The sequence below is a fragment of the Pseudophryne corroboree genome, chromosome 5 (assembly GCF_028390025.1).
Source record: "Pseudophryne corroboree isolate aPseCor3 chromosome 5, aPseCor3.hap2, whole genome shotgun sequence".
In the NCBI taxonomy this organism is placed as follows: Eukaryota; Metazoa; Chordata; class Amphibia; order Anura; family Myobatrachidae; genus Pseudophryne; species Pseudophryne corroboree.
The window spans coordinates 18,720,892-18,739,441 of record NC_086448.1 but is presented as its reverse complement, the minus strand read 5'-3'; the positions used below and the strand labels follow the sequence as shown (position 1 = coordinate 18,739,441).

The 18,550-nt window shown below is 57.1% G+C and overlaps 1 protein-coding gene across 2 annotated transcripts in view; it reads left to right on the top strand.

Annotated features, from left to right (window-relative positions):
* Positions 1–12,666: 12,666 nt before the first annotated feature.
* Positions 12,667–18,550, top strand: part of LRRC24 (leucine rich repeat containing 24) — a 128,769-nt gene continuing 122,885 nt past the window's right edge. For both annotated transcript variants that reach the window (XM_063921116.1, XM_063921115.1), the window contains exon 1: positions 12,667–12,848. The gene's annotated coding sequence lies outside the window, so the exon portion shown is untranslated. The remainder of the gene's footprint in view (positions 12,849–18,550) is intronic.

Sequence of the window (18,550 nt, the reverse complement as noted above, 5' to 3'; positions counted from 1 at the left end):
GGTACGTGTATGGTAAGGGTAATCCTGCCTTCTTCACATGCACGTAGAGAGGGGAAATGAAACATCCGCCAGATTTTCTAATCAATACTCCTCCTGTGATCCTAAAGCTTCCGGCACATGTACGTTACTAACGTGTCTTCTCCTTTCCACAGAAGATATCTTCCAAGACTGAAGAGACAGCAGCTAACGAGCTGATCTGGAAACAAGACATGACTGGCATATGACGGATGGGACCACATTCCGGCCCTGAGCACATTTATATCTGTCCGTTCCCATGGTCCCACTAAATGGAAGAGCCTGGAGGTGCGAGCTGGGGCCCGATTCGGAGACAAGGGGCCCTGATTCAGACGTGGCTGCTAATGCAGAAGGGACTGCGTCGCTTTCCGCAGCGTGACAGCACCTTCATGCTAATGCCACTGGCGACGGATATCGTACAGAGACGCTAGCTGAGGCACTAGTCCGCCACTTTGCGTATTAAGAAGCCGCATTGGTCACCCCATCGGGCGCAGAACGTCAGTCCACACATGGCTGCCAAAATCAGCGCAACTGCGGAAAAAACGCATTTGCTGCTATGACGCGCCCATGTCTAGCTAGCCTTCAACGTTACTTCTCAGGAAAACCCACCGAACTTCTCTCTCCCTACTGCAACTCAAAGTCCAAAGGTCAACATGTAATAGGTAGACAGTACAAAAGGTCAACCGGTACAAGAGGTTGTCAAGGTCAAAATGTTGACATGGAAAAGGTCGACAAGTAATTTGTTGGTGTCATTTTCTTTGTTTCATCACCTGTGACCCCAATTTGTGGTAACGTAGATCCTCACAATCCACGCTTCGGGCAGGTGGCCTCACTCAGCCGCTGCGCTATTCCCAATCGTATTCCACGTGGATGGAAAGCAAAGCAAGTTAAAAAAAATGTAAAAAACCCCAAAAAACTTGTGTTGACCACGTGTGTCGACTATTGCCATGTCGACCTGTCTACCTTTTTGACCCTGTCGACCATTTGGTGTAGACCTATTGACTGTCTATCTAGACCAGTGGTTCCCAAACTCAGACCTTAAGGGCCCCCAAAGGTCCAGGTTTTAGGCATCTCCATGCTTGGCAACAGGTAAATTAATACCTCAGTAACTTTGATTTAACCATCTCTGCTAAGGGGTGTAGTATGGTATGCCGGCGGACGGGATCCTGACCGCCGGCATACCGACAGCTCGGTGAGCACAAATGAGCCCCTTGCGGGCTCTCTGTGCTCGCCACGCTGTGGGCATGGTGGCGCGCTGCGCTATTTATTCTCTCTCCAGGGGGGTCGTGGACCCCCAAGAGGGAGAATAGTTGTCGATGTGCCGGGTGTCGGTATTCCAGCGTCGGTATGCTGAGCGCTGGGATCCCAACAGCCGGCATACTGAATACCACCCCTTGTAAGCCTTGGATATATTTAAAACCTGGACCATTAGGGGTCCTTGGGGACCGAGTATGGGAACCTCTGATCTAGACAGTATCTGTCCAGAGATAACAGACAGGGCAATACAACTGCACTAGCTGCCCAGGGGTGGGATGACGTGGTGTACTTTGGTAGTCCGCCCCGCATGCCAGGCCCTGCCCCCCCCCAGCACACGTGCGAAAGCGTTGCACAGCGCCGATTCTTTCACGCCTGAGAGTAACTCCCTGCCTACGCAGCCTAACTACAAAGGCAGTTGGCTACCCGCCATGTTTTTGGCTGCAGCGGTTGCAAACAGTCCGGACACGATCGCACCAGTAACATGCCTTCGCATTTCACGTGTGTGGGCGCGCACACAGCACAGGGCTTCAGACTGCAAACGCTGCAGTGTCTGAATAAGGCTCACTGTATGGAGGCATGTGGAGACGGCGTGGGTGGATAGGAGAACCAGTGAATTGCTTTGTCCAGGGCTTACAGTGCTGTAAAGGCGGCCCAGGGGAAGAGGAAAGCAGAGGATACAAGGAGGATGGATTGAGGTGTGTAGGGAGGAGGGGATAGGGGAGAGTAGAGTAGGGATGAGGGGATCGGGGAGAGTAGGGATGGGGGGGGGATCAGGGAGAGTAGGGATGAGGGGAGCATAGTGTAGGGATGACGGATCAGGGAGAGTAGGGATGAGGGGAGCATAGTGTAGGGATGACGGATCAGGGAGAGTAGGGATGAGGGGAGCATAGTGTAGGGATGAGGGGATCAGGGAGAGTAGGGATGGGGGGGATCAGGGAGAGTAGGGATGAGGGGAGCATAGTGTAGGGATGAGGGGATCAGGGAGAGTAGGGATGAGGGGAGCATAGTGTAGGGATGAGGGGATCAGGGAGAGTAGGGATGAGGGGAGCATAGTGTAGAGATGAGGGGATCAGGGAGAGTAGGGATGAGGGGAGCATAGTGTAGAGATGAGGGGATCAGGGAGAGTAGGGATGAGGGGAGCATAGTGTAGGGATGAGGGGATCAGGGAGAGTAGGGATGAGGGGAGCATAGTGTAGGGATGAGGGGATCAGGGAGAGTAGGGATGAGGGGAGCATAGTGTAGGGATGGGGGGGGGATCAGGGAGAGTAGGGATGAGGGGAGCATAGTGTAGGGATGAGGGGATCAGGGAGAGTAGGGATGAGGGGAGCATAGTGTAGGGATGAGGGGATCAGGGAGAGTAGGGATGGGGGGATCAGGGAGAGTAGGGATGAGGGGAGCATAGTGTAGGGATGAGGGGATCAGGGAGAGTAGGGATGAGGGGAGCATAGTGTAGGGATGAGGGGATCAGGGAGAGTAGGGATGAGGGGAGCATAGTGTAGGGATGAGGGGATCAGGGAGAGTAGGGATGAGGGGATCGGGAGAGTACGGATGAGGGGATCGGGGGGAGGAATGGGGGGGATCAGGGAGAGTAGGGATGAAGGGATCAGGGAGAGTAGGGATGAGGGGAGCGTAGTGTAGGGATGAGGGGATCAGGGAGAGTAGTGATGAGGGGATCGGGGAGTGTAGGGATGAGGGGATCGGGGAGAGTACGGATGAGGGTAGCGTAGTGTAGAGATGAGGGGATCAGGGAGAGTAGGGATGAGGGGATCAGGGAGAGTAGGGATGAGGGGAGCATAGTGTAGGGATGAGGGGATCAGGGAGAGTAGGGATGAGGGGAGCATAGTGTAGGGATGAGGGGATCAGGGAGAGTAGGGATGAGGGGATCGGGGAGAGTACGGATGAGGGGATCGGGGGGAGGAATGGGGGGGATCAGGGAGAGTAGGGATGAGGGGATCAGGGAGAGTAGGGATGAGGGGAGCGTAGTGTAGGGATGAGGGGATCAGGGAGAGTAGGGATGAGGGGATCAGGGAGAGTAGGGATGAGGGGAGCATAGTGTAGGGATGAGGGGATCAGGGAGAGTAGGGATGAGGGGATCGGGGAGAGTACGGATGAGGGGATCGGGGGGGGAATGGGGGGATCAGGGAGAGTAGGGATGAGGGGAGCGTAGTGTAGGGATGAGGGGATTGGGGAGAGTACGGATGAGGGGAGCGTAGTGTAGGGATGAGGGGATCAGGGAGAGTAGGGATGAGGGGAGCGTAGTGTAGGGATGAGGGTATCAGGGAGAGCAGGGATGAGGAGATCGGGGAGTGTAGGGATGAGGGGATCGGGGAGAGTACGGATGAGGGGAGCGTAGTGCAGGGATGAGGGGATCAGGGAGAGCAGGGATGAGGGGATCAGGGAGAGTAGTGATGAGGGGATCGGGGAGCGTAGGGATAAGGGGATCAGGGAGAGTAGGGATGAGGGGATCGGGGAGAGTACGGATGAGGGGATCGGGGAGAGTACGGATGAGGGGATCGGGAAGAGTACGGATGAGGGGATCGGGAAGAGTACGGATGAGGGGATCAGGGAGAGCAGGGATGAGGGGATCAGGGATGAAGGGATCGGGGAGCGTAGGGATAAGGGGATCGGGGAGAGTAGGGATGAGGGGATCGGGGAGAGTACGGATGAGGGGATCGGGAAGAGTACGGATGAGGGGATCAGGGAGAGCAGGGATGAAGGGATCAGGGAGCGTAGGGATAAGGGGATCAGGGAGAGTAGGGATGAGGGGATCAGGGAGAGCAGGGATGAGGGGAATCAGGGAGAGTAGGGATCAGGGAGAGCAGGGATGAGGGGATCAGGGAGAGCAGGGATGAGGGAGAGTATAGGGATGAGGGGAGAGTATAGGGATGAGGGGATCGGGGAGAGTATAGGGATAAGGGGATCAGGGAGAGTAGGGATGAGGGAATCAGGGAGAGTAGGGATGAGGGAATCAGGGAGAGCAGGGATGAGGGGATCAGGGAGAGTAGGGATGAGGGGATCAGGGAGAGTAGGGATGAGGGGATCAGGGAGAGTAGGGATGAGGGGATCAGGGAGAGCAGGGATGAGGGGGATCAGGGAGAGTAGGGATGAGGGGATCAGGGAGAGTAGGGATGAGGGAGAGTATAGGGATGAGGGGATCGGGGAGAGTATAGGGATAAGGGGATCAGGGAGAGTAGGGATGAGGGAATCAGGGAGAGTAGGGATGAGGGAATCAGGGAGAGCAGGGATGAGGGAATCAGGGAGAGCAGGGATAAGGGGATCAGGGAGAGTAGGGATGAGGGGATCAGGGAGAGTAGGGATGAGGGGATCAGGGAGAGCAGGGATGAGGGGGATCAGGGAGAGTAGGGATGAGGGGATCAGGGAGAGTAGGGATGAGGGAGAGTATAGGGAAGAGGGGATCGGGGAGAGTATAGGGATAAGGGGATCAGGGAGAGTAGGGATGAGGGAATCAGGGAGAGTAGGGATGAGGGAATCAGGGAGAGCAGGGATGAGGGGATCAGGGAGAGTAGGGATGAGGGGATCAGGGAGAGTAGGGATGAGGGGATCAGGGAGAGTAGGGATGAGGGGATCAGGGAGAGCAGGGATGAGGGGGATCAGGGAGAGTAGGGATGAGGGGATCAGGGAGAGTAGGGATGAGGGAGAGTATAGGGATGAGGGGATCGGGGAGAGTATAGGGATAAGGGGATCAGGGAGAGTAGGGATGAGGGAATCAGGGAGAGTAGGGATGAGGGGACCAGGGAGAGTAGGGATGAGGGGATCAGGGAGAGTAGGGATGAAGGGATCGGGGAGCGTAGGGATAAGGGGATCAGGGAGAGCAGGGATGAGGGGATCAGGGAGAGTAGTGATGAGGGAATCAGGGAGAGTAGGGATGAGGGGATCAGGGAGAGTAGGGATGAGGGGATCAGGGAGAGCAGGGATGAGGGGGATCAGGGAGAGTAGGGATGAGGGGATCAGGGAGAGTAGGGATGAGGGGATCAGGGAGAGCAGGGATGAGGGGATCAGGGAGAGCAGGGATGAGGGGGATCAGGGAGAGTATAGGGATGAGGGGGATCAGGGAGAGTAGGGATGAGGGAATCAGGGATGAAGGGATCAGGGGTGAAGGGATCAGGGAGCAGAGGGATAAGGGGATCAGGGAGAGCAGGGATGAGGGGATCGGGGAGAGTAGGGATGAGGGGATCAGGGAGAGCAGGGTTGAGGGGATCAGGGATGAAGGGATCGGGGAGCGTAGGGATAAGTGGATCAGGGACAGCAGGGATGAGGGGATCGGGGAGAGTAGGGATGAGGGGATCGGGGAGAGTACGGATGAGGGGATCGGGAAGAGTACGGATGAGGGGATCAGGGAGAGCAGGGATGAGGGGATCAGGGATGAAGGGATCGGGGAGCGTAGGGATAAGGGGATCAGGGAGAGTAGGGATGAGGGGATCAGGGAGAGTAGTGACGAGGGAATCAGGGAGAGTAGGGATGAGGGGATCAGGGAGTGTAGGGATGAGGGGATCAGGGAGTGTAGGGATGAGGGGATCAGGGAGAGTAGTGACGAGGGAATCAGGGAGAGTAGGGATGAGGGGATCAGGGAGTGTAGGGATGAGGGGATCAGGGAGTGTAGGGATGAGGGGATCAGGGAGAGTAGTGACGAGGGAATCAGGGAGAGTAGGGATGAGGGGATCAGGGAGAGTAGGGATGAGGGGATCAGGGAGTGTAGGGATGAGGGGATCAGGGAGTGTAGGGATGAGGGGATCAGGGAGAGTAGTGACGAGGGAATCAGGGAGAGTAGGGATGAGGGGATCAGGGAGAGTAGGGATGAGGGGATCAGGGAGAGTAGGGATGAGGGGATCAGGGAGAGTAGGGATCAGGGAGTATAGGGATGAGGGGATCAGGGAGTATAGGGATGAGGGGATCGGGAGAGTATAGGGATGAGGGGATCAGGGAGAGTAGTGATGAGGGAATCAGGGAGAGTAGGGATTAGGGGATCAGGGAGAGTAGGGATTAGGGGATCAGGGAGAGTAGGGATGAGGGGATCAGGGAGAGTAGGGATGAGGGGATCAGGGAGAGTAGTGATGAGGGAATCAGGGAGAGTAGGGATGAGGGGATCAGGGAGAGTAGGGATGAGGGGATCAGGGAGAGTAGGGATGAGGGGATCAGGAAGAGTAGGGATGAGGGGATCAGGGAGAGTATAGGGATGAGGGGGATCAGGGAGAATAGGGATGAGGGGATCAGGGAGAGTAGGGATGAGGGGATCAGGGAGAGTAGGGATGAGGGGATCAGGGAGAGTAGGGATGAGGGGATCAGGGAGAGCAGGGATGAGGGGATCAGGGATGAGGGGATCAGGGAGTGTAGGGATGAGGGGATCAGGGAGAGCAGGGATGAGGGGATCAGGGATGAGGGGATCAGGGAGAGTAGGGATGAGGGGATCATGGAGAGTAGGGATGAGGGGATCAGGGAGAGTAGGGATGAGGGAATCAGGGAGAGTAGGGATGAGGGGGATCAGGGAGAGCAGGGATGAGGGGATCAGGGAGAGTAGGGATGAGGGGGATCAGGGAGAGTAGGGATGAGGGGATCAGGGAGAGTAGGGATGTGGGGTGCTGGGATGAGGGGAGTGGGGTGCTGGGATGAGGGGAGCCGGGTGCTGGGATGAAGGGACCCGGGTGTAGGGATGAGGGAAGCGGGGTGTGGTGATGAGGGGATGCGGGGTGTGGTGATGAGGGGAGGCGGGAGTAGGGATTCAGGGTGCTGGAATGAAGCGACCCGGGTGTAGGGATGAGGGAAGCGGGGTGTGGGGATGAAGGGAACCGGGTGTAGGGATGAGGGGATGCGGGGTGTGGTAATGAGGGGAGCCGGGTGAAGGGATGCAGGGTGCTGGGATGAAGGGACCCGGGTGTAGGGATGAGGGAAGCGGGGTGTGGTGATGAGGGGATGCGGGTGTGGTAATGAGGGGAGGCGGGTGTAGGGATGCGGGGTGCTGGAATGAAGCGACCCAGGTGTAGGGATGAGGGAAGCGGGGTGTGGTGATGAGGGGGTGCGGGGTGTGGTAATGAGGGGAGGCGGGAGTAGGGATGCGGGGTGCTGGAATGAAGCGACTCGGGTGTAGGGATGAGGGAAGCGGGGTGTGGTGATGAGGGGAGCCAGGTGTAGGGATGTGGGGTGTGGGGATGAGGGGAGCGGGGTGCTGGGATGAGGGGAGCCGGGTGTGGTGATGAGGGAAGCTGGGATGAAGGGACCCGAGTGTAGTGATGAGAGGAGTGGGGATGACGGGAGCCGGGTGCGGGAATGAGGGGAGCCGGATTTAAGGATGTGGGGTGTGGGGATGAGGGGAGCCGGGTGTGGGGATGAGGGGAGCCGGGTGCTGGGATGATGGGAGCCGGGTGTGGGATGAGGGGAGCTGGGTGCTGGGATTAGGGGAGCGGGGAGCTGGGATGAAGGGACCTGAGTGTAGTGATGAGAGGAGTGGGGATGACGGGAGCCGGGTGCGGGAAAGAGGGGAGCCGGATTTAGGGATGTGGGGAGCGGGGTGTGGGGATGAGGGGAGCGGGGTGCTGGGATGAGGGGAGCCAGGTGTGGGGATGAGGGGAGCCGGGTGTGGGGATGACGGCAGCCGGGTGCTGGGATGAGAGGACCCGAGTGTAATGATGAGAGGAGTGGAGATGACGGGAGCTGGGTGCGGGAATGAGGGGAGCCGGATTTAGGGATGTGGGGAGCCGGGTGCTGGAATGAGGGGAGCCGGGTGTGGGATGAGGGGAGCGGGGAGCTGGGATGAAGGGACCCAAGTGTAGTGATGAGAGGAGTGGTGATGACGGGAGCCGGGTGCGGGAATGAGGGGAGCCGGATTTAGGGATGTGGGGTGTGGGAAAGAGGGGAGTGGGGTGTGGGGATGAGGGGAGCGGGGTGCTGGGATGAAGGGAGCCGGATGCTGGGATGAGGGGAGCCGGGTGCTGGGATGAGGGGACCCAAGTGTAGTGATGAGAGGAGCGGATATGACGGGAGCCGGGTGCAGGAATGAGGGGAGCCGGATTTATGGATGTGGGGATGAGGGGAGCGGGGTGTGGGGATGAGGGGAGCGGGGATGAGGAGAGCCGGGTGTGGGGATGAGGGGAGCCTGGTGCGGGGATGACGGGATACGGGTGAGGGGATGAGGGGAGCGGGGTGCTGGGATGAAGGGACCCGTGTGTAGGGATGAGGGAAGCGGGGTGTGGTGATGAGAGGAGAGGGGATAATGGGAGCCGGGTGCGAGAGTGAGGGGAACCTGGTGTAGGGATGCGGGGTGCTGGGTGAGGGGAGCCAGGTGTAGGGATGAGGGGAGCAGGGATGACGGAAGCCGGGTGCGGGAATGAGGGGAGCCGGGTGTGGGGATGAGGGGAGCCGGGTGCAGGGATGAGGGGAGCGGGAATGATGGGAGCCGGGATGAGGGGAGTGGGTGGTGGGGATGAGGGGAGTGGGTGGTGGGGATGAGGGGAGCGGGGTGCAGGGATGAGGGTAGCGGGGTGTAGGGGTAAGGGGAGATGGGTGTAAGGGTGAGGGGAGCAGGTTGCTGGGATGAGGGGAGCCGGGTGCTGGGATGAGGGGAGCCGGGTGTAGGGATGAGGAGAGCAGGTTGCTAGGATGAGGGGAGCCGGGTGTAGGGATGAGGGAAGCCGGGTGTAGGGATGAGGGGAGCGGGGTGCTGAGATGAGGGGAGCGGGGTGTAGGGATGAGGGGAGTGGGGATGAGGGGAGCCGGGTGTAGGGATGCAGGGTGCTGGGATGAAGGGACCCGGGTGTAGGGATGAGGGAAGCGGGGTGTGGTGATGAGGGGATGCGGGGTGTGGTAATGAGGGGAGCAGGTTGCAGGGATGAGGGGAGCAGGAATGAAGCGACCCGGGTGTAGGGATGAGGGAAGCGGGGTGTGGTGATGAGGGGAGCAGGTTGCAGGGATAAGGGGAGCCGGGTGTAGGGATGAGGGGTGCTTTGATGAGGGGAGTGGGTTGCTGGGATAAAGGGACCTGGGTGTAGGGATGAGAGTAGTGGGGATGACGGGAGCCGGGTGCGGGAATGAGGGGAACCAGGTGTAGGGATGTGGGGTGCTGGGTGTAGTGATGAGGGGAGCCGGGTGTAGCGATGCAGGGTGTGGTAATGAGGGGAGCCGGGTGTAGGGATGCAGGGTGCTGGAATGAAGCGACACGGGTGTAGGGATGAGGGAACCGGGGTGTGGTGATGAGAGTAGAGGGGATGATGGGAGCCGGGTGCGAGAGTGAGGGGAACCGGGTGTAGGGATGCGGGGTGCTGGGTGAGGGGAGCCAGGTGTAGGGATGAGGGGACTCGGAGCAGGGATGACATTAGCCGAGTGCGGGAATGAGGGGAAGCGAGTGTAGGGATGCGGGTTGCTGGGATGAGGGGAGACGGATTTAGGGATGTGGGGTGATGAGATGAGGGGAGCAGGGTGTGGGGATGAGGGGAGCCGGGTGTGGGGATGATGGGAGCCGGGTGCAGGGATGAGGGAAGCCGGGTGTAGAGATGATGGGAGCCGGGTGTAGGAATGCGGGGTGTAGGGATGAGGGGAGCCGGGTGTAGGAATGAAGGAAGTGGGGATGAGGGGAGCGGGGTGTGGGGATGAGGGGAGCCGGGTGTAGGAATGAGAGGTGCTGGGATGAGGGGAGCGGGGTGTAGGGATGAGGGGATCCGGGTGTAGGAATGCGGGGAGAGTGGGGTGTAGGGATGAGGGGAACCGGGTGTAGGAATGCGGGGAGAGTGGGGTGTAGGGATGACGGGAGCCGGGTGTAGGAAAGAAGGAAGCGGGGTGTGGGGAACCGGGTGCTGGGATGAGGGGAGCTGATTGTAGGGATGAGGGGAGCCGGGTGTAGAGATGAGGGGAGCCGGGTGCTGGTATGTGGGCAGCCGGGTGCTGGGATGAGGGGATGCGGGGTGCTGGGATGAGGGGTGTAGGGATGAGGGAAACGGAGTGCTGGGATGAGGGGAGCAGGTTGCAGGGATGAGGGGAGCGGGGATGACGGGAGCCAGGTGTAGGATTATGGGGTGTAGGGATGAGGGGAGCCGGGTGTAGGGTTGACGGGAGCCGGGTGTAAGGATGAGGGGAGCAGGTTGCTGGGATGAGGGGAGCCGGGTGTAGGGATGAGGGGAGCCGGGTGTAGGGATGAGGGGAGCCGCGTGTAGGGATGAGGGGAGCCGGGTGCTGGGATGAGGGGAGCCGGGTGCTGGGATGAGGGGAGCGGGGATGAGGGGAGCCGGGTGTAGGAATTAAGGAAGCGGGGTGTGGTGATGAGGGGATCCGGGTGTAGGGAGCCGGGTGCTGGAATGAGGGGAGCTGGGTGCTGGGATGAGGGGATGCGGGTGCTGAAATGACGGGAGCCGGGTGTAGGGATGAGGGGAGCCGGGTGTAGGGTTGACGGGAGCCGGGTGTAAGGATGAGGGGAGCTGGGTGCTGGGATGAGGGAAGCCGGGTGCTGGGATGACGGGATGCGGGGTGCTGGGATGAGGGGTGTAGGGATGAGGGAAACGGGGTGCTGAGATGACGGGAGCCGGGTGTAGGGATGAGGGGAGCCGGGTGTAGGGTTGACGGGAGCTGGGTGTAAGGATGAGGGGAGCTGGGTGCTGGGATGAGGGAAGCCGGGTGCTGGGATGAGGGGATGCGGGGTGCTGGGATGAGGGGTGTAGGGATGAGGGAAACGGGGTGCCGGGATCAGGAGAGCGGGGTGTAGGGATGAGGGGAGGAGGGTGTGGGGATGAGAGGAGCGGGATGTAGGGATGAGGGGAGCGGGGATGACGGGAGCAGGGTGTAGTGATCAGGGGAGCCGCGTGTAGGGATGAGGGGGGCGAGGTGCTGGGATGAGGGGATACGGGTGCGGGGATGAGGGGAGCCGGGTGTAGGGATGAGGAGAGCCGGGTGTAGGGATGAGCGGAGCCGGGTGAGGGAATGAGGGGAGCTGGGTGTGGGGATGACGGGGGCCAAGTGTAGGGATGAGGGAAGCGGGGTGCTGGGATGAGGGGAGCCGGGTGTGGGGATGACGGGAGCCAGGTATAGGGATGAGGGAAGCGGGGTTCTGGGATGAGTGGAGCCGGGTGTGGGGATGACGGGAGCCGGGTGTAGGGATGAGGGAAGCGGGGTACTGGGATGAGGGGAGCGGGGTGCAGGAATGAGGGGAGCCGGGTGTAGGGATGAGGGGAGTAGGGTTCTGGGATGAGGGAAGCGGGGTGCTGGAATGAGGGGAGCGGGGTTCTGGGATGAGGGAAGTGGGGTGCTGGAATGAGGGGAGCCGGGTGTGGGGATGACGGGAGCCGGGTGTGGGGATGAGGGAGGCGGGGTTCTGGGATGAGGGAAGCAGGGTGCTGGAATGAGGGGAGCCGGGTGTGGGGATGACGGGAGCCGGGTGTAGGGATGAGGGAAGCGGGGTGCTGGGATGAGGGGAGCCGGGTGTGGGGATGACGAGAGCCAGGTGTAGGGATGAGGGAAGCAGGGTTCTGGGATGAGGGGAGTGGGGTGCAGGAATGAGGGGAGCCGGGTGTAGGGATGAGGGGAGCAGGGTTCTGGGATGAGGGAAGCGGGGTGCTGGAATGAGGGGAGCAGGGTTCTGGGATGAGGGAAGCGGGGTGCTGGAATGATGGGAGCTGGGTGTGGGGATGACGGGAGCCGGGTGTGGGGATGACGGGAGCCGGGTGTGGGGATGAGGGAAGCGGGGTTCTGGGATGAGGGAAGCGGGGTTCTGGGATGAGGGAAGCGGGGTGCTGGAATGAGGGGAGCCGGGTGTGGGGATGACGGGAGCCGGGTGTGGGGATGAGGGAAGCGGGGTTCTGGGATGAGGGAAGCGGGGTTCTGGGATGAGGGAAGCGGGGTGCTGGAATGAGGGGAGCCGGGTGTGGGGATGACGGGAGCCGGGTGTGGGGATGAGGGAAGCGGGGTTCTGGGATGAGGGAAGCGGGGTTCTGGGATGAGGGAAGCGGGGTGCTGGAATGAGGGGAGCCGGGTGTGGGGATGACGGGAGCCGGGTGTAGGGATGAGGGAAGCGGGGTGTAGGGATGAGGGAAGCGGGGTTCTGTGATGAGGGGATCGGGGTTCTGGGATGACGGGAGCCGGGTGTAGGGATGAGGGAAGCGGGGTGCTGGAATGAGGGGATCCGGGTGAGGGAATGAGGGGAGCGGAGATGACGGGAGCCGGGTGAGAGAATGAGGGGAGCGGAGATGACGGGATCCGGGTGAGGGAATGAGGGGAGCGGAGATGACGGGATCCGGGTGAGGGAATGAGGGGAGCGGAGATGACGGGATCCGGGTGAGGGAATGAGGGGAGCGAAATGCAGGAAACCGGGTGAGCGGCAGAGCCGGCAGCTGCGGGGTTACCGGCCGCCGACATGACGCCCGCGGGCTCCGGTTGGCGGGGACTGGGTGATGTCACCGGGGGAGGGGCTGCGGCTGCTGCCGGCAGGAGAAGGTGTCAGTGCGGGATCTCCGGAGCACTCAGCAGCCGGGGGATGGAGGGGGGCGGCCGGCCACACTGCACGGGGGCTCCGGAGAGAGAGGAGCAGCAGCCGGACTGAGGGGACCAGCATGAGACATCCCAGCAGCGGCAGCTTCTCCCCGGTGAGTGCCCGGCTCTCCCCGCTCTGTGTCTATACCCCTATGTACTGTCTACTATATCCCTATTGTACTGTATATATCCCCCTGTATATTGTATATATCCCTATATTACTGTGTATATCCCACCTGTATACCCCTATATACTGTATATATCCACCTGTATACCCCTATATACTGTATATATCCCCCCTGTATACCCCTATATACTGTGTGTATACCCCTGTATACCCCTATATACTGTATATATCCCCCTGTATACCCCTATATAGTGTGTGTGTGTGTGTGTGTGTGTGTGTATATATATACCCCTATATACTGTGTGTATATATATATATATATATATATATATATATACTCCCTATATACTGTATATATCCCACCTGTATATTCCTATATACTGTATATATTCCCCCTGTATACTCCTATATACTGTATATATCCCAACTGTATACTGTATATATACCCCTGTTACTGTATATATCCCTATATTACTGTATATATCCCACCTGTATACCCCTATATACTGTATATATCCCCCCTGTATACCCCTATATTACTGTATATATCCCCCCTATACACTGTATATATATCCCCCCAGACTCTCCCCACTCTGTGTTTATACCTCTATATACTGTATATATCCCCCCAGGCTCTCCCCGCTCTGTGTGTATATCCCTATATACTGTATATATCCCCCTATATTACTATATATATCCCCCCCTCTGTATTACTGTATACATCTCCCCAGTCTCCCTGCTCTGTGTGTATCCCCTTATATACTGTATATATTCCCCTATATTACTGTATATATCCCCACCCCCCGTTTACATCCCCCCGCCTCCCCGCTCTGTGTGTATCCCCTTATATACTGTATATATCCCACCTATATACTGTATATCTACCCCCTGTATTACTGTATATATCCCCCCCTGTATTACTGTATATATCCCCCCAGCCTCCCTGCTCTGTGTGTATCCCCTTATATACTGTATATATTCCCTATATACTGTATATATCCCCCTGTATAATATACCCCCTATATTACTGTATATATCCCCCTGAATAATATACCCCCTATATTACTGCATATATCCCCCCTGTGTAATATAATGTATATAGCATCTGTGTACTGCTGTTATATATAGACTATACATCACCACCTCTCTGCTGGGTATATACACACCTGTTTCCCCCTCTCTGCTGGGTGTATACACACCTCGCTCCCCCTCTCTGCTGGGTGTATACACACCTCTCTGCTGGGTATATACACACCTGTCTCCACCTCTCTGCTGGGTATATACACACCTGTCTCCACCTCTCTGCTGGGTATATACACACCTGTCTCCCCCTCTCCGCTGGGTGTATACACACCTATCTCCCCCTCTCCGCTGGGTGTATACACACCTATCTCCCTCTCCGCTGGGTGTATACACACCTATCTCCCTCTCTGCTGGGTGTATACACACCTATCTCCCACTCTCTGCTGGGTGTATACACACCTCTCTGCTGGGTATATACACACCTGTTTCCCCCTCTCTGCTGGGTGCATACACACCTATCTCCCCCTCTCTGCTGGGTGTATACACACCTCTCTGCTGGGTATATACACACCTGTTTCCCCCTCTCTGCTGGGTGTATACACACCTCTCTCCCCCTCTCTGCTGGGTGTATACACACCTTGCTCCCCCTCTCTGCTGGGTATATACACACCTGTCTCCCCCTCTCCGCTGGGTGTATACACACCTATCTCCCCCTCTCCGCTGGGTGTATACACACCTATCTCCCTCTCTGCTGGGTGTATACACACCTATCTCCCACTCTCTGCTGGGTGTATACACACCTGTCTCCCCCTCTCCGCTGGGTGTATACACACCTATCTCCCACTCTCTGCTGGGTGTATACACACCTGTCTCCCACTCTCTGCTGGGTGTATACACACCTGTCTCCCACTCTCTGCTGGGTGTATACACACCTGTCTCCCACTCTCTGCTGGGTGTATACACACCTGTCTCCCCCTCTCCGCTGGGTGTATACACACCTGTCTCCCCCTCTCCGCTGGGTGTATACACACCTGTCTCCCCCTCTCCGCTGGGTGTATACACACCTGTCTCCCCCTCTCTGCTGGGTGTATACACACCTCTCTGCTGGGTATATACACACCTGTCTCCCCCTCTCTGCTGGGTGCATACACACCTGTCTCCCCCTCTCTGCTGGGTCTATACACACCTGTCTCCTCCTCTCTGCTGGGTGTATACACACCTCTCTGCTGGGTATATACACACCTGTCTCCCCCTCTCTGCTGTGTGTATACACACCTCTCTGCTGGGTATATACACACACCTGTCTCCCCCTCTCTGCTGGGTATATACACACCTGTCTCCCCCTCTCTGCTGTGTGTATACACACCTCTCTGCTGGGTATATACACACACCTGTCTCCACCTCTCTGCTGGGTATATACACACACCTGTCTCCCCCTCTCTGCTGGGTATATACACACACCTGTCTCCCCCTCTCTGCTGGGTATATACACACCTGTCTCCCCCTCTCTGCTGGGTATATACACACCTGTCTCCCCCTCTCTGCTGGGTATATACACACCTGTCTCCCCCTCTCTGCTGTGTGTATACACACCTGTCTCCCCCTCTCTGCTGGGTATATACACACCTGTCTCCCCCTCTCTGCTGGGTGTATACACACCTGTCTCCCCCTTTCTGCTGGGTGTATACACACCTGTCTCCCCCTCTCTGCTGGGTGTATACACACCTGTCTCCCCCTCTCTGCTGGGTGTATACACACCTGTCTCCCCCTCTCTGCTGGGTGTATACACACCTGTCTCCCCCTCTCTGCTGGGTGTATACACACCTGTCTCCCCCTCTCTGCTGGGTATATACACACCTGTCTCCCCCTCTCTGCTGGGTATATACACACCTGTCTCCCCCTCTCTGCTGGGTATATACACACCTGTCTCCCCCTCTCTGCTGGGTATATACACACCTGTCTCCCCCTCTCTGCTGGGTATATACACACCTGTCTCCCCCTCTCTGCTGGGTATATACACACGCCTCTTCCCTTTTCCTAATATGACATTTGAGCGCCTCACCCTTTTCGTACAGGTGACAGGTGTTTATGTACCTATGTGTCATTTACATCACAAAGAAAAAGATACTGAAGTCTCCAAAAGTAACACAGATTTAAAATGTACCTTTTATTGTAACCGTGTACAATACTATTACCTGTATACTGTGTGTGTGTGTATATATATATATATATATATATATATATATATGTATATATATATATATATGTATATATGTATATATATATATAGACCCCCTGTATACCGTCTATCTATCTATCTATCTATCTATCTATCTATCTATCTATCTATCTATCTATCTATCTATCTATCTATCATATACTATGTGTGTGTGTATATACCCCCTGTATACTGCAGCTAATAATGACAGTATAGAAAAGTGTAATGAATAGTGAATAATAGACATTATATCCTGATCCGTACTCAGTTTTTGAAAAATGTGTTTTTCTTATTCCCTTGTCTTTTCTCTAGTATAATGACTTGCTGGCTAGCTACGTTATACCATGAATAGATGTACTGTATGAAGCCTTGGAGAGAGATAAAGTACCAGCCAACCAGCTCCTGTCATTTCTCATACACAGCCTGGAACATGACAGGAGCTGATTGACTGGTACTTTATCTCTCTCCACGTTTATCCCTCTGCACGGCTTAGTACATCTCCCCCACAGTGGGAGCTTTATAAATGGATAATCCGCTCTGTACATATTTCTCCCATAACTGACTTGTGTGAGACGCCGCAGGGATCCCGTGTAAGCGTTGTGTGTGTGATATTGGGGCGAGGCCGGTATTGACGTCCCCGCAGCGTTGGGTACTGCGCTGACTGGGGCGCAGTGCGATCACTGTGTCGCCTTGCGGCCTGATATAGTAATAGTTGCTGCGCTGTCTGTGTCCTGGGGACGCGGTTAGGGCCACAGGTACAGTAGGAGACGCAGCAGCCGCCTTTACCCATTACACCCCGGTGCCGCGTTATACACACCTGGTACATGTTGTTCAGTGGTAATCTGGTCTCTGTGCTCTGCTCTCCTCAGGCGGGATCTAAGTGGAGATCTGGGGAGTCTGTGTACCACGCCACAGCCACGGTTTGTGCTCCAGTGTAGTATGGTGGTGTGTTCCATAAGTGACCGGTGTCTTGGGGTTCTAGGCCGCCTTTCCTGAGATATTTGGGCTTCGTACAGTTAGTCACCTCCTCACCACAGCTGGATCCTCAGATCGGCGGGCGGTCGTGTCTTTGGGATGAGGACGTGTTTTAGGGGTTTCCCTGGTTTTGGACAAGAGAATGTAACTGGCCCCCGGCAAGTAACTACCCCACGTACCTTCACACGGGGTAATCCTGGGGGTAATTGAGGTGCAGACTGAGGCTATACTCCCCCCAACGTGTCTCATATAGGGGGAGATATAGAGAGGACAAGTGGAGCGATGGCCCATAGCAACCAATCAGCTTCCGGCTATCTTTTTACAGATTGTACTTGATAAATGATAGCTGCAATCTGATTGGCTTCTATAGGCCACTTCTCCACATGTTCTCTTTAGAAGGTTTGATAACCCCCCATAATGGGTGCAACTGTAGCCACCCATTCAGCTGGTATCTGGCCTGGCACCATTACTAATTTGGCCCACTTGGGGACAAGTCTGATCTGTCTGGAGGTCCATTCTGGTGATAACAATCTTCTACTGAGCCCAACTACCCTCACTGCCCTCTGTGTCCTGCCTCCATCACTTACCCTCACTGCCCCCTGTGTCCTGCCTCCATCACTTACCCTCACTGCCCTCTGTGTCCTGCCTCCATCACTTACCCTCACTGCCCTCTGTGTCCTACCTCCATCACTTACCCTCACTGCCCTCTGTATCCTGCCTCCATCACTTACCCTCACTGCCCTCTGTATCCTGCCTCCATCACTTACCCTCTCTGCCCTCTGTATCCAGCCTCCATCACTTACCCTCACTGCCCTCTGTATCCAGCCTCCATCACTTACCCTCACTGCCCTCTGTATCCTGCCTCCATCACTTACCCTCACTGCCCTCTGTGTCCTGCCTCCATCACTTACCCTCACTGCCCTCTGTGTCCTGCCTCCATCACTTACCCTCACTGCCCTATGTGTCCTGCCTCCATCACTTACCCTCACTGCCCTCTGTGTCCTGCCTCCATCACTTACCCTCTGTGCCCTCTGTATCCAGCCTCCATCACTTACTTTCACTGCCCTCTGTGTCCTGCCTCCATCACTTACCATCACTGCCCTCTGTGTCCTGCCTCCATCACTTACCCTCACTGCCCTCTGTGTCCTGCCTCCATCACTTAACCCTCACTGCCCTCTGTGTCCTGCCTCCATCACTTACCCTCTGTGCCCTCTGTATCCAGCCTCCATCACTTACCCTCACTGCCCTCTGTGTCCTGCCTCCATCACTTACCCTCTCTGCCCTCTGTGTCCTGCCTCCATCACTTACCCTCACTGCCCTCTGTATCCAGCCTCCATCACTTACCCTCACTGCCCTCTGTGTCCTGCCTCCATCACTTACCATCTCTGCCCTCTGTGTCCAGCCTCCCTCACTGCCCTCGGTGTCCTGCCTCCATCACTTACCCTCACTGCCCTCTGTGTCCTGCCTCCATC